Source organism: Pseudorca crassidens, chromosome 15 (genome assembly GCF_039906515.1).
Source record: "Pseudorca crassidens isolate mPseCra1 chromosome 15, mPseCra1.hap1, whole genome shotgun sequence".
NCBI classification, from domain to species: Eukaryota; Metazoa; Chordata; class Mammalia; order Artiodactyla; family Delphinidae; genus Pseudorca; species Pseudorca crassidens.
Genome location: NC_090310.1, coordinates 48,147,082 through 48,161,764, shown reverse-complemented (window position 1 = coordinate 48,161,764; position 14,683 = coordinate 48,147,082). Strand labels below are relative to the sequence as shown.

Genomic DNA, 14,683 nt, shown 5'->3' with positions numbered 1-14,683 from the left:
AGTATTACATGTAAAATAAATGCTCTTCTGTTTGAAACTTGTAACATTAAACAACACACATGCATGCACACACACTCATACATACAGTACACAATGATTTAGTAAATATAATATCCTATAACGTAGTTTCCTTTAAAACACACACACACACACACACACACACACACCCACCCCAGGGTTTAGGTTTTCAAATACCATTCTCCATGAAAAGGAACCAGGATTCCTTGGAGAAATGTTGATTCCAAGGCTGGGGCAGAGAAAATATTAAATGAATCTGGAACATCTTTTTATGCCAGAAAATAAGGAAGTGCTCAAAGAATGAGGAGGACTTATCAAAAGGACCCAGGGTCAGCCTGCAGGAACTCACACTGACCATATCTGAGTCAATCTAAGTATCAAAATAAATAATGACAGTAAAGAATTAACACCACTGAACAAAATTAAAACCAACGAGCCCATACTAATGCAAACACATAAAGGAATAAATAAAATGGGGGAGAAGAGAAAGCAATTCCTTGTAGCAGAATGCCAACTAATAAATACAGAATAGAAAGCCATCACACTTCCTAAAACTAGGAGAATCTAAAGAGGAACAGGCTATTTACATAATCTCAGTGTGATCTCTCCACAAAATTCTTATGAAGTATAAAGGGGCAAAGTATAAGTTCACTGTGGAGAAACCCATGGACTTCACTTTAATCCAATGATGGAAGCCAACATCACCAATTAAGGGACAAATCAACACAATGTGCCCCCTGAGACTCACTGCCACTTCTGCGGTGTTCTTGCCAAAAATGCAGAACCAGAATTGCATGAGGAAACACCACACAAATCTGATATAGGAACACTACTAAATAACTGGCTTGAACTCTTCAAAAAATATCAAAGTCAAAAAATACAAAGAAAGTTGAGAAACTGTTCCCATTTAAAGGCATCCCAGGGACTTCCCTGGCAGTCCAGTGGTTTCACTGCCAAGGGCCTGGGTTCAATCCCTGGTCGGGGAACTAAGACCCCACAAGCTGCGTGGTGTGGCCAAAAAAAATAAAGAAAGAAGACAAAGGCAACATGACAACTAAAGGCAATGTGTCCTCCTGGGATGGAGCCTGGACGGGGACAGGCGGTGCTTGAAGGGACACAACTAATGGAGTTTGAAAATGGACTATGGATTAGGTAACAAACAGTGTGGCATCAATATTAAATTCTGTGATTTTGACAACTATACTGTGATTATTTAGAAGAACAACCTTGTTCTTAAGAAATAAGCACTGAAGTATTAGGAGTAAAGACACCGGATCTCTCCACCTTGCTCTCAAGTCATTCAGAAAAAAAATGTACAAGAGTGTGTGTGTGTGTGTGTAAAGGGAAGAGGGAAGGAAGGAGGAAGTGGAGATGGAAAAACAAATGGAGGAAATGAAAATGAGTGAATCTGGGTAAAGAAATCACAGGTGTCCCTTGTACTGTTCTCGAAACTTCTCTGTAAGTTTGAAATTATATCTAAATTAAAAGTTACAGAAAGAAAAATACTGAGATACACACAAAGCTTTGTCACCTTCAAGTACTTACTTTCAAAATTCTAAGTTTTTTTAAAGGCATTTTTAAAGTTTTGATGCACTTCACAAAAATTTCAAAAGTCCCCAATAATAAAACTGCCTTGCTCAACACCAACCCTCTGGGTCCCGGGCCATCCATCTGTTTACGTCTCCGAGCTAATTAAGCCTGAAGACAAGTGTGTGAGTTGAGACACAACTGTGGCTCAGCTAGACTCTGGTCCTAGACTCTGAAGGCTTTGCCAGACACATGGGGAAGAAAGAAGCAGAAGGGGCGACACTGAGTTCCTCAGAGTGGCTCATTCCCTCATCATTAATTAATTCTCAAACCTGCCAACCTGCTCCACAGACGCTCCGCTGATGAGTGCAGGAAAACAGTGTCACGCAATGAAGCAAGTTCTCTTTGCCAGATGTTTTTTCTTCCTAACACATCTGCTTTGAACTTCAAAAACCTTGAAGTCCAGAGCAAGGTCTGGGATATTCTGAATTGCCTAATAGAGCAAAGGCACTCAAGCCTTACTGAATTTCTCAAGTAGTGACAATGCTGTTGTAGTTAAATACAAAGTTCAGGAATTTCTAACATTGTGATCTCTCCTTATTCCCCAAGTATTAAGGTGGTAACTGCTCATGAATTAGCCAAGAAAAATACACGGAAATATATAGTCAATCTAATCATGAAAGGGAAGGATAAAAACACTGCACATTATTTTTTTAAGACACAATTCTGACAATTTCAAACTGCATTATTCTAAAAATAGAGCCTGCTTTAAGGAAATGTAACACGTGAAAAATTTAGACTTACAAAACAGAATAAACTGGGTGTGCTGATTGACCACATTAAATATTTTTTTATTGAAAGGTTTTCAATAAAGTTTCTAGATACAGAATTTAGGAGTTCTTAAAGAAAGTAACTCAATGTCTAGAAATTCAGTCTTCATTCACTCTTTTTACAAACAAACAAAGGAGGTGCATGGTACTGATGCATTATTTTTTTTTGAATTTTTGAATTTTTTTTTTTTATATACAGCAGGTTCTTATTAGTTATCCATTTTATACATATTAGTGTATACATGTCAATCCTAATCTCCCAATTCATCACACCACCACCACCACCCCGGCCACTTTCCCCCCTTGGTGTCCATATGTTTGTTCTCTACATGTGTCTCTATTTCTGCCCTGCAAACCAGTTCATCTGTACCATTTTTCTAGGTTCCACATATATGCATTAATATACGATATTTGTTTTTCTCTTTCTGACTTACATCACTCTGTATGACAGTCTCTAGATCCATCCACGTCTCTACAAATGACCCAATTTCGTTCCTTTTTATGGCTGAGTAATATTCCACTGTATATATGTACCACATCTTCTTTATCCATTCTACTATCGATGGGCATTTAGGTTGCTTCCATGACCTGGCCATTGTAAACAGCGCTGAAATGAACATTGGGGTGCATGTATCTTTTTTGAACTATGGTTTTCTCTGGGTATATGCCCCGTAGTGGAATTGCTGGGTCATATGGTAATTCTATTTTTAGTTTTTTAAGGAACCTCCATACTGTTCTCCATAGCGGCTGTATCAATTTACATTCCCACCAACAGTGCAAGAGGGTTCCCTTTTCTCCACACCCTCTCCACCATTTGTTGTTTGTAGATTTTCTGATGATGCCCATTCTAACTGGTGTGAGGTGATACCTCATTGTAGTTTTGATTTGCATTTCTCTAATAATTAGTGATGTTGAGCAGCTTTTCATGTGTATTTTTAATACCAACAATTCAAATCAGTCACTCATTCAGGTTCAGACTTCAGAAACTCAGCAGGATTGTCTAAAATTTAAATTATAAAATGCTTTTGAAAAGAAATCTTATTTTATTTCTTTTAGTGTATGTCAACTCAATAATTTAATAAATTATTAATGAATAACTTATCAAATTATTTCTTGGTGGAGGACTTCAGGGAGGCAGGAGAGGAACTAACATTGAGAATCTATCATCCGCCAGGCACTGCCTTTCATAGTGGACCTCGGCAAAGCCTAGATGGGGAACCTGGGGCTCAGAGAAGGGAGGTAACATGGCTGAGGCCATCTGAGCAAGTGCAGAACCTAGGACTCAGACTGGACTTCTAGATTCTAAAACCTGTGATTCTCCATTGCTTTCTCACTCTGAAATCTACTCAGCTTGAAAAGGATTTAGAATCATACAGCATCGAACACAAACAGAACTCTTAAATATCTCTTAAAGTAAGCTTTTAAAACTATAACAAGATAATACATTTGACTAAATTAAAAATGTTTACAGTATTACCTTTTGCCCTATGGGAAAAAAGTCAAGAGATGAGTGACAAGCTGGGGGAAACATTTGCAATTCATATTACAGAAAAAGGACTAATTTTCTTAGTATATAAAGATCTGCTACAAATCAATAAGGAAAAGACAAACATCCAAAGAGAAAGCAAAAGGATATGAACAAAAGGGAATATGAATCACTCTAAAATGTGAAAATACGTTCTACATTTCTCCTACTAAAAGAAATGAAAATTAAAACTACAAGAGATTCAACATTCAGGTTATCAGACACCAAAAGGTCAAAACAGCATTATGTTACCTGGGGGTAGAGGAAGGAGCACTCTCATGTAATAACGGTGTGAGTATGACCATATGGAAATACATTCTTATAATTTGCAGTAGTTATGTTCCATAAATTCACCATAAACACTGAATTAGCAAATACTGAGCCACTGCTCCCAAGGGAAATACAGGGTTAGTTTCCTGCAAGCCTCTGGTCCCAGCATTTTCAATCGATAAGTAAACTTATTTTATGTGTGTTTCTGATTAAAGACATCTTATTTAATATATGTTTTCATAACTAATTAATTTTATGCAGTATTTCTTTATAACAATACACTAGCCAAGAAGAGCTTAACATTTTCCTGACCCTGGATGACCTGCCCATGAATTTCTTTGGCTTTCAGCCTTACAGTAATGCTGTCCCTCATGCTCTTTTTATCAGTTGTCATCTCATGAATCCGTAAGTTTTGCTACTTTTCCAGCTCAAATTTTTCCCCACTCTGTCCATGCCCACAAATGACCTGGGAAAGTGCCGGGAGTATTGATCTTTCAATTACTAGTAAATTTCAGAAAGTAAGAAAATTCACAAATATGAATCTGCAAATAATGAGGACAGACTCTTTTTCTCAAAATGACATACCCTTTGACCTAGCAATTCTACTTTTAGGTATTTAGTCTACAGATATGCCTTTACATGTACAAAATAACATCTTTACACAGAGATTCACTGAAGTAGTTCTAATTAGGAAGAAACTGGAAATAGCACGGTTGCCTTTTGGTGGGAGCATATACGAAGAACAATGGTACCCTATACAATGGAATACTATTCAAGTAATTAAGAACAAAGAGAAAGTTCTACATGGATCATATGCAACCATCCACACTAAGTGTTTTTTCAAACTTTTTGCCATGAACCACAGTAAAACCAAAACAAAACAAAAAAAGCGCCACACACTGTCACTTAGTACATGGGTTCTTTATATTCTATGCACTGCAATTAAAAGGTTCTGCTCGTGACTCACTAAATTAGACCTCATTAATGTGACATGCTACAGTTGGAAAAAACACTAATCTGCAAAATATATCGTTTATCTAGAAGAAAAGTAAATGTGGAGAAAGACATATAAAGATGGTGCTGCCGTTTTTGTGAAAGAAAATAAAAGGGCACCATGGATGACAATGCTTGTAAATACATGAGATGTCTCTGGAAAAAAATCTTGGGAAGCAGCAACAGCAGTTATCGCTAGACAGGAAACTCGTGATTAACGAAGTTGAGAGGGGGGCAACCTACTTTTCACCATACATCCCTTCTGAAACTTTTGAATTTTGCCCTGTTTTCAATTATGTCCTATTTTTAAAAACATACACCTAGGAATCTCAATTACCTTGTTAATCTAATTTATCTATGAAGAATTAATTTCTTCCCTGTTTAGATTATGACATTCTGAAATACACTGAAATGTGACGTAATGACATGTTACCATATATTTTTAATTGCCCTTCATGAAAATGCTTTATGATGATGTGAAACTGATTGGATGCTTTCAAATTGTTTCATGTCTTGTGACTACCCAAAACATGAACAAATCTTATGAAGGGGCATGAATAAACCCCTACTTAAATTTATACTGGCCACATATATATAGAACAAAACCTGCTATGTTCAAAGAGCAATCAAAACAAACAAAACAAAGCAAATACTTATTTCCATTTGAAATAAAAAATGCCGAAACCATCATAAGTTTTTAAAAATGAGAAAACATTTATTTGTCTCAAGGGTAAAGCTTCTGTCACAAAGATCTCTCAAAATTGTTTAATTAAGCCAATTTATAATTAAAACCTAGTCAAGAGTAGTACAAAGTTTGCTCAAATACAATTACATAGAAAAGCTAAAATGTTAAACGCTACTCAGTACAAAAGTAGCATTTCTCACCATCAGTGATATCTAGAAGTCTATAATTTATTTCTTAATTTTAAATCTAAAATTGTCTCCTACACTAAAAAATTGAATTTTATGGAACAGTATTTTAAAAATGATTCTAATAATAATACAAACAAACTGGGCAGATGCTATATCATAGTACCAGAATTTTTCCTTGTGTTATTATTACATGTAGGGGACCATGAACTCAAGCAACGTGCAAGGTTTATGAGTGGCCTGGCGTGGCACGTCTGAGCCTGTGAATGTGCTGTCTGAAATAGTGTTTGGTGTGGTCAAGCTCAAGCTGATTTCCATTTAGAGAAGGCCTGGCCTCTCGGTAATGACCACGCTCCTTTGGTAGTGGCTGGTGACTGTTTACACCTCAACTACTGATTTGAAAAGGGCTTTTGTTTTTTAGAAAGCCAAAGCCCAGGGATGGTGAGGCTACTGGAGATGTCCAGATCATGAAAAGACCTCCATCAGAAAACATTAAGAACACCTAAAGCTATGGGTTTAACATATGAAAGATGGACACAGGGATTTGGCAGGGTTCTTCTCCACCAAGTGACTTCACATCATGTCCCAACACACAAGCACGATGTGAAAAACCGTCAACACTACTGATCCTGTGCCAGAGAACAGATTAGGTGTGGATGTGCTGTACGTGTGTTCCTCAAGAATGGCAAGTTAATGGTCTTATAGGGACAGTTGGAATGGATTTGTACATAATCTTAGAGGCCAGCCTGTCTGGAAAGTTGTATTTAATGCTTTGGAACAAATGAATTCACCTAGGGGTATAATGTCCGAGAGCAGCCCCACTTCAGTCTAGGGTCCCCCCACTGCCTGAGACATTTTGAGTCACATGTCATCCTGTTTAAATTAAGTCAAACAAAATTTCTTTACCAGAGTTGCAAAGCAAGCTTTTTCTATTCAGATTCTCTTTTTTTTTTGACCAGAGAGAAGCCCTCAGCCACCATTTAAAAAAAAAAGAAAGAAAAAAAAAAAGTTGTTCTCCAATTGTTGTTAACAACCCCCAGCTGCACTGGCTCCCACACCCACTTCAAACCTCTCTGCCTGGCTTCATATCCCAGACTTTCTTGCAAGGAAAACAAAACTCTAAAATCAGAACAGTCTTGGGCTGGGCAGTTGCCAAGTCAGCTGCCACTCCTTAGCCCTAGGTCAAATGGCTTACCCTAGGACATTTTGCATAGTGTTTAAGTTACTCCTTATTAAATAAAGATAAATTCATTTTTTAAATGGGAAGGAAGAGGAACTGTAAATAGAACAATTTCTTCTTGTCTCTGCAGATTTCCCCCAGGGTGGTGAGGTTCTTTATAACCCAGTAGGGGGTTCATTCAAGGATGCTTTACTGTCCTGACATGGAATCCTTAAGATTCATATAATGCATGTCCCATTATGGCCATGAAGTAGCTCTGAGTTGGCTTGCTGCCCTGAAAAACTTTCACCACTGAACTGTCTGGGGAGCTATGGGGATGGAGTTCTAAAGAACTCCACTTACGCTAAGCCAAGAAAATAATTATTCCCTCTTTCCAAGGCTCACTCCATTTGTTCAAGACTAAAGAAAGACGCTGACTGAAAAAGGAAGAGAGGGATGTGGGTCAAAGAGTAAAACAAGCCCCAAAGGACATTTCAATTCTCTTCCTATTTTATCATTTTATTGTATTAGAAACTGATGAAATAAGTGGCCAATGGCTGGGACTTGGAAGTTCTCTGCTGAAGACAAAAGCATTCAGTGAAACAAGTTATACTGAAACATGATTTCATTCATTCAACAAATATTTTTTTAGGATTTGTTTCATACTAAGGTGATCTACTTACATTTTGAGCAGATGAAAACTGACTATAAAATTTGTCAAAATGTTTTTCTGAGAGTTTTAGGAGAACCATAGTAATAAGAATTACATAATCACTAGAATTCTGTTCATAAATCTTTGTATTCTTTATTTCAGATGGAAAGCTTTATGGCCAAAAAAACCCAAAAAGACACTATATGGTTAGATTATAGCTAGAAGTATACTTCTCATGATGGAGAAAAAAATTACAGATGAACATCTATTTCCAGTCTTCTTAAAGTGTATTAGTAATATTTAACAGAAGAAACGTTCTGTTATAAAGCAAACAAAGCAAATGATAGCTTTTTGTAATCAACATCTTTGTATTTTAAAAATGAAAACCAGTTCTGAAAAATATAAATCTCAGAGCACCACCTCAATAGGTTAATGCAACTCAGTTGTTGAAAAGTTTAAATATCATGTCTGCCTTATTCACTTTGCATCTAAGAATGTTACTTAATTCGCTTCTTTCCATCGGATCCTTAAATAAGAACCAAAATGCCAGCCTATCTCTTAAGACTACAGTGAAGATGTAACAATCCCAAAGCATTGCTGGGGTGCTAAAGAAATAAGCTTCCAACCATGACACTGGGCCCTCTAACAGAACAAAGCTTTAGTTATGTTTTTAAGACAAGGTATTAACATCAATAACCAACCGTAAGTACCTCTTTTCCCACTACCAGTCTAATAACTAATTTGCCTTCTCTTTGAGGGTTATTTTTATGATCGTGTAAGCCCAGCAGAATGCCTAGTCATAAGTACTCGTGGTGGCATGTGCCATGAAATGGAAATAAGGGATATTGCTGGGCCCCGAGAACGAAGCTCCTTTGAAGTACATGTGTTTATATGTGCTCACCAAAATTTTAATGCCAGTAAAATCAAAAGGCGGTTTGGAATTTTAACTTACAGTAAAATGACCTTTTATCTTTTTAATGTTCCAGGAAGCATCAATTCAATCTAACAATTTTTATTTTTAAATCATGGCAAGTTTTCGTAACAGTGGCAAGAAGAATACTGGATAAAGAACTTTGCCTGATCTGAAAAGAAGGGAGGAGAATGCCACATTTCAGTTCTCATTGGTAACTGAAGAACAGTTGATTTGATCGAGCTAAGTCTAAAATGATAACGGGACTCATTATCCTTTCAGGTAATCATGTTAAGAAACTGCAAAAATTCTCACAGAAGAAATCACCTGCTACAACATTTAGATAAAGTTCAGACAGGCCCACATGGGGGCTTCAGAGATATGGGTAATGGGCAATTTCTTAAGCTGGGTGGCAGGTCCACAGGTGTTTGTTTCACTATTATCCTTTATAACTTACACATTTATTACATTCTTTTAAAAATACATGAAACATTTCACAATAAAGATGAAAACCCAGGATAAAAAGGAGTAGCTGGACAGTAGAAACAATATCATGTACAAAACTTAATTATCAGCACCATGAACATATTTCTGGGCAGCAAAGAACCTGAAGTTACTCCCTGACTGAGGTGAGGGTGACTTGATGGGAAAGTAACAATTATCACGTGTGGTCATCAGATGACCAAGCTCGAGCTGAACTGTGGGCCTTCAATCTATTTAGCAAGAAGGCCTGCAACACAGACAGGCTTGGCGCAAAAGGCCGCTGGCCGAACATACAGCATCTTCACCCTTACTAGCCCCTATACCTCCTATCTTGAATTGCTTAAGATTTTCATTAAATATATGGAGTCTATTTAGCACTGATCCTCATACTCACTGCTTCCCATTAACCACTCTAAGGTAGGAACCTCTGAACTTTACAGGGTCTGTCAGGCTTCCCATCAGCACAGTGAGGGCAGGCTACAAGGGAAAAAATGCACCCATATAGTGAGATTGGTTGTTCATGCCATATATTTGCATATATTCTAATTACTTGTATTGACTCATAAGCTTAAAATGGAAAAGAATTAATTTTTTCCACTGGAAGGCTTGATATGCCTTTGTTTACACAATTATTAACCATACTATATACAGCAGCCTCAATAAAGCACTTCTGTAGAGGCCTGGAAAACATGTAATTGTACTTTAGCAGGTAAAAATATATTGTTTTCTTTCTCTAAAAGCAGAGAGAAAATTAATGATTTTCAGCTGTTTCATTCCAGGAACAAGCATTTGCTTTGTGTTAAAGCAGTGATTTGTAGGCTGGGCTTTGCCAGCATCTCATGATCTGGGGGGTGGGAGTTGGTGGGATGGGTGTTGCAAACACATTCTCATCCAAATTGTCCTTTTACAAGGCTGTTTGCAAAGGCTGTCTTCTGGGATCCGTTAAACTGTCTCCAAATCTTCTTGTTCCCCGACACTCGTCATTATCCAACATTTCCGACCCATATTGTTTGTTTGTTAAGAGCATGTGAGGATATTTTATGTGACATTTCACTTTTCTGGAATAGTGGTCAATTTCTTTAAAAATATCTGCTAAATAATCACGAAAGAAATTCCATGTGGCACTTAATTTATTCCTCCAATAATTCCTGGGAGCCTACAATGGAGGGCACATATAAAGCTGGATATGACCCTGTCTTTACATTCCAGTGATTCACAATCTGGTGGTGTGATGCTCAGAGACAGAGGAATCTTCTTTAAGATATTTCCAACCCCTGTACCCTCCATGTGAGTCACTGGGGCTCCAGGACCTGTGATCTATTCTTTTCAAATAACTGAGTTCCAAAAAAAAGGTTAAGAAGTGCTGGCCTAGAGGGAGGGGCAGACATTTTAATACATGTCTAGGATGTCATGGTGACTGTTACAAAGGACAGAAATTATATGTTGCAAAAAGAGCACAAGGAAGGAACAAATCACCTGGGGAAAGGGCTTCCAAAGGATTCTGAGGAGATTCCTATCTGTCCTGGGCCTTAAAGAAGGAATGTAATTAGCTCAGAGCTTTCCAAGCACAGGTAATAATAGCATGTGAAAGTTACTGGGGGAAAAACATGACCCTTTGGAAGAAGACCAAGCAATCTGGAGTTGCCAGAACCCGGGTCATCGGAGATGAGTGGAGGAAAAGGAGGACTAGTAGGAAATGACACTGAAAGCATGTTCTGGAGCCAGATCAGGGAGGGCTTTTCCCAGCAAGTGATTTGGGCATTTCCCATCTATCTTCTAGGGAAATGTCCAGCAGAGGTAGGAGTGAGTGTGACCGTGTGTGTGTTTCCTCATTGAAGAATTAAAAGTAGGGGGCTTCCCCGGTGGCGCAGTGGTTGAGAGTCCGCCTGCCGATGCAGGGGAGGCGGGTTCGTGCCCCGGTCCGGGAAGATCCCACATGTCGCGGAGCGGCTCGGCCCGTGAGCCATGGCCACTGAGCCTGTGCGTCTGGAGCCTGTGCTCCGCAACGAGAGAGGCCACAACAGTGAGAGGCCCGTGTACCGCAAAAAAAAAAAAAAAAAAAAAAAAAAGAATTAAAAGTAGGGAACATGGGAGCGACAGTAAGAGATACATGTTTTGCTTTATTTTAGCATACATAGAAAGTTATTCAACATTTAGCTTAAACTTGTAGTACACTAGTTACATATACTTCCGCGTCTCTTGTTTTGGCCACCATCCCTCTGATCCTGGGGTTGGTGTGGCTCTCTAAGCCACAATTCGGTCAGTTTCTCATTTTGGCCCTTTCTGCTTCAGGGCAGCCTGCTTCTCCCCTGACTGCCCCTGTTTCTGAGCCCGTGGTCAGGTTCTCTGGGCCACTACAGATGTATGATAGAGGGAGAGACGTCTGGTGGCAGGATGGAGGTGGGAGACAGATAAGAGGTGGGGAGCCTAGAGGTTGGGGAGGCTTAGGAGACAGTCTGGAAAAGAGTGATTAGGGGCCTGCAAAGTAAAAGGGTGCCGATCACATTTGTCCAAGAGGACCCCAAAGCAGAGAAGCGGAATCACTGATGCAAACGGAAGTCTTGACAGCCTGAGCTGCCTAAAGATGCAACAGAGCTCCTGATTTGTCACTGTAGTTCTTTAGACAAACCAGAGGACCATTTGGCAGTGAAAGCATTTAGAAGGTTTATTTGTTATCTATTGCTGCATACATAAATTACCCCAAAATGTAGCTGTTTAAAACAATAAACATTTATTATCTCAGTTTCTGTGGATGAGGAGTTCAGGAGTGGCTGGGTTGGGTGGTTCTTTTTTCGGATCTCATGAGATTTCAGTCTAGAAATCTGCCCAGGGCCTCAGGCATCTGCAGGCTCACTCGGAGCTCAGACTGTTGGCAGGAAGCCCCAGTGCCTCGCTGTCTGTTGGACGGCGGTCATAGTTTTTTTGCCAAAGGGGCCTTTCCCTGGTGCTGCTTGAGTGTCCTTATGACATGGCAGCTGGTCTTTCGTGAAGTGAGTGATCCAACCAGGAAAGCGAGAAGGAAGGCCCACTGCCTTTTCTGACCTCGCCTCAGAAGTCACACATTGTCACTCTGACATATTGGAAGAGAGTCACAAGTGGAGAGGAATTAAGCTCCATCTCTCTCTCGAACAATTTATGGACAGAGCACACATAACGGGGTCACACAAGAGGACTTTGAAAGTTCCTCTCTACCTGAGATTCTCCAACTGTATTCATGAATCAGTAAACAAAGGACAAACCTTGAAAGGGCATGTAGTTGAGTCATCCCACTCTAGAAGCGGCCCACTGGGGCCCTTGTAATTGATGTATTTGTCAAGAGGGGAGGCTGGGTAATGGCTTCCTGGAAACTCCATCAAGTAGCAATGGGGTCTGATTGAAACTGCTTTTGTGGCGTAATGGAAATGCTATTGATGATTTTCAGAAAAGAGTGAATACGGAAAAAGCTCAAGTTAGAGTTTGTTTTGATTATACTATTCTTGGGACAAAAAAAGTGATCGAACAATATACAGCAGTTAAGTGTTTTGTGTGGGTTCTTTTTTATTATTTAATTTGGGGAATTGTTTTATTTGGATGTGTAGGACAGAAACATTTCTGAGCCTCCTGGTTACTAGGTATTACCAAACATTAAGGAGCCACGAGTTTACGAAGTTATACTTTCATGAGAGTTTTATAAAGTGATAAATGAGAAGTCATGGTCCAAACATGAAGCAAATGAAGTTGCAGCCTGATCTGGAGCAATTAACATGGTAAAGCACAGGAGAACCCACTTGAGCTTGATGTTTGAAACATTCTCCTTTTACAGGCAGAGGCTTATGGCAGACACTTACTTCCCTTCTGATGGGTCTAATCTTCCACTACTGGAATCTGCAGTGAATAATATTTATATAATCTTGATACTGTCAATGCTGGTACTAATTGTCACTATTTGGGATCAACATCTAATCAGAGCATAGAAGGCAAGCTGCCTGTAGGACCGAATGCAAATACTACTATCTATGACAGTAATGGCATGGTTCCTAGAGATTGAGGAGAGGGTTGGGAGTCAGGGAGGAAGAGGAAGGAAACTTACATAGTCCAAGGGGTGAGGGATGGTTGGCAGAGATGATAGAAAGCTGATGAATCAAGAAATAGTGCATTACAGATGAAATAAAATAAATATACGATTTCAAGTTAGAGTTCTCACAAAAGTCATGCGGAAAGGTGGTGGGCAGTGGTATGAGCTATGTTCATAATTTTTTCCCCCGAAGGAGTCACTAGTTACTGATTGAGAAACAGAAGCATAAGCACATTCTATAGAGTGAAGGTGAATCCCATGAGAATAACCAGAATCAGATGCTGGCAGCTCTGGAAACTGGATGGCAAAGGTGACTTTCACATCTTATTTCTATCTTTCTGTAGCACGTTTACTTTCTCACCACCCACTGAACATATGTAACTTTCTTAAAGCAATATATGTAAAACCCCACGTCATCGGTAGCACCTATAAGTTGATAGGAGCCTAAGTTCACCAGGTTTTAGTAGATAAACTTCACAAACATCAGTCCCTCAAGCTAACTTTAACAAATGGCAAGATTTCACTTATTTCATAAATTGACAGTTTTCATTCTTCTCCTTGAGACAGAGAGTAGGGATCCGTTTACAAATTACTACCTTGGTGATAAAAACTATTTAATATGAGCTAAAATTCTATGACTTATCCTAAAATATGCATTTCTATACTACACCACCAAAATTGAAAGGACAACCAAAAAAAACCCTTACAATTTTCAGGATTAACTTGAATGGACAAGAGTCCAGGCTCAGTAAAGTACAGAAACTCTATTTTAGCAACAGTCTATGAAGCAGTTTTAATAACTGTCCCCCACCCTGCCTCCCAGTACTAAAGACTTATTCTGAGTTTTTATGGAAGGCCCAGGTACGTCCTCTGCATATTTTAAAAGCAAACTCCCTGCTACCTAACTGTGGAAGATATTCAAAGGTTTTGGCAATGATTAAGATACCGAAGAAGCAAATGGCTGCTTGCCTCAGTTTAACAAACAATGGCCATTAAAAACAAACAAACAAAACATTTGCCAGGAGCAACCTGGGTACCAAGTGTCGTGGGTGGAAAGAGAAAGAAAATATAGTATGAAAAACAATGAAGTTGGTGATCAGAGTCCAGGTGGAGAAAGACGCATTTCCTATAAAAGTGCATTGTTTTTTTTTCTTTGACAAATGAGAGGAGAGATTTTATGAAAGTTCTTCAGGCTTTTATAGAAAAAATAATTTTTATTCTCATAAGAAATGCTCAGTCTTTTATTTTACAGACTTATAAAATCTCAAGGTATGTAGGGACTTGTACTACAACAAGGCACAACAATCATACAATACAGACCAGGTACCAACTATACTTGATAAAAGGAATTTTACACAAAGAGCTGAAGTACCACATCCCTGAGAATGACTT

The 14,683-nt window shown here is 38.8% G+C and overlaps 1 protein-coding gene across 6 annotated transcripts in view; it reads right to left on the bottom strand.

Moving 5' to 3' along the window:
* Nucleotides 1–14,683, bottom strand: part of TASP1 (taspase 1) — a 274,050-nt gene that overhangs the window by 68,441 nt on the left and 190,926 nt on the right. The window lies entirely within an intron of this gene.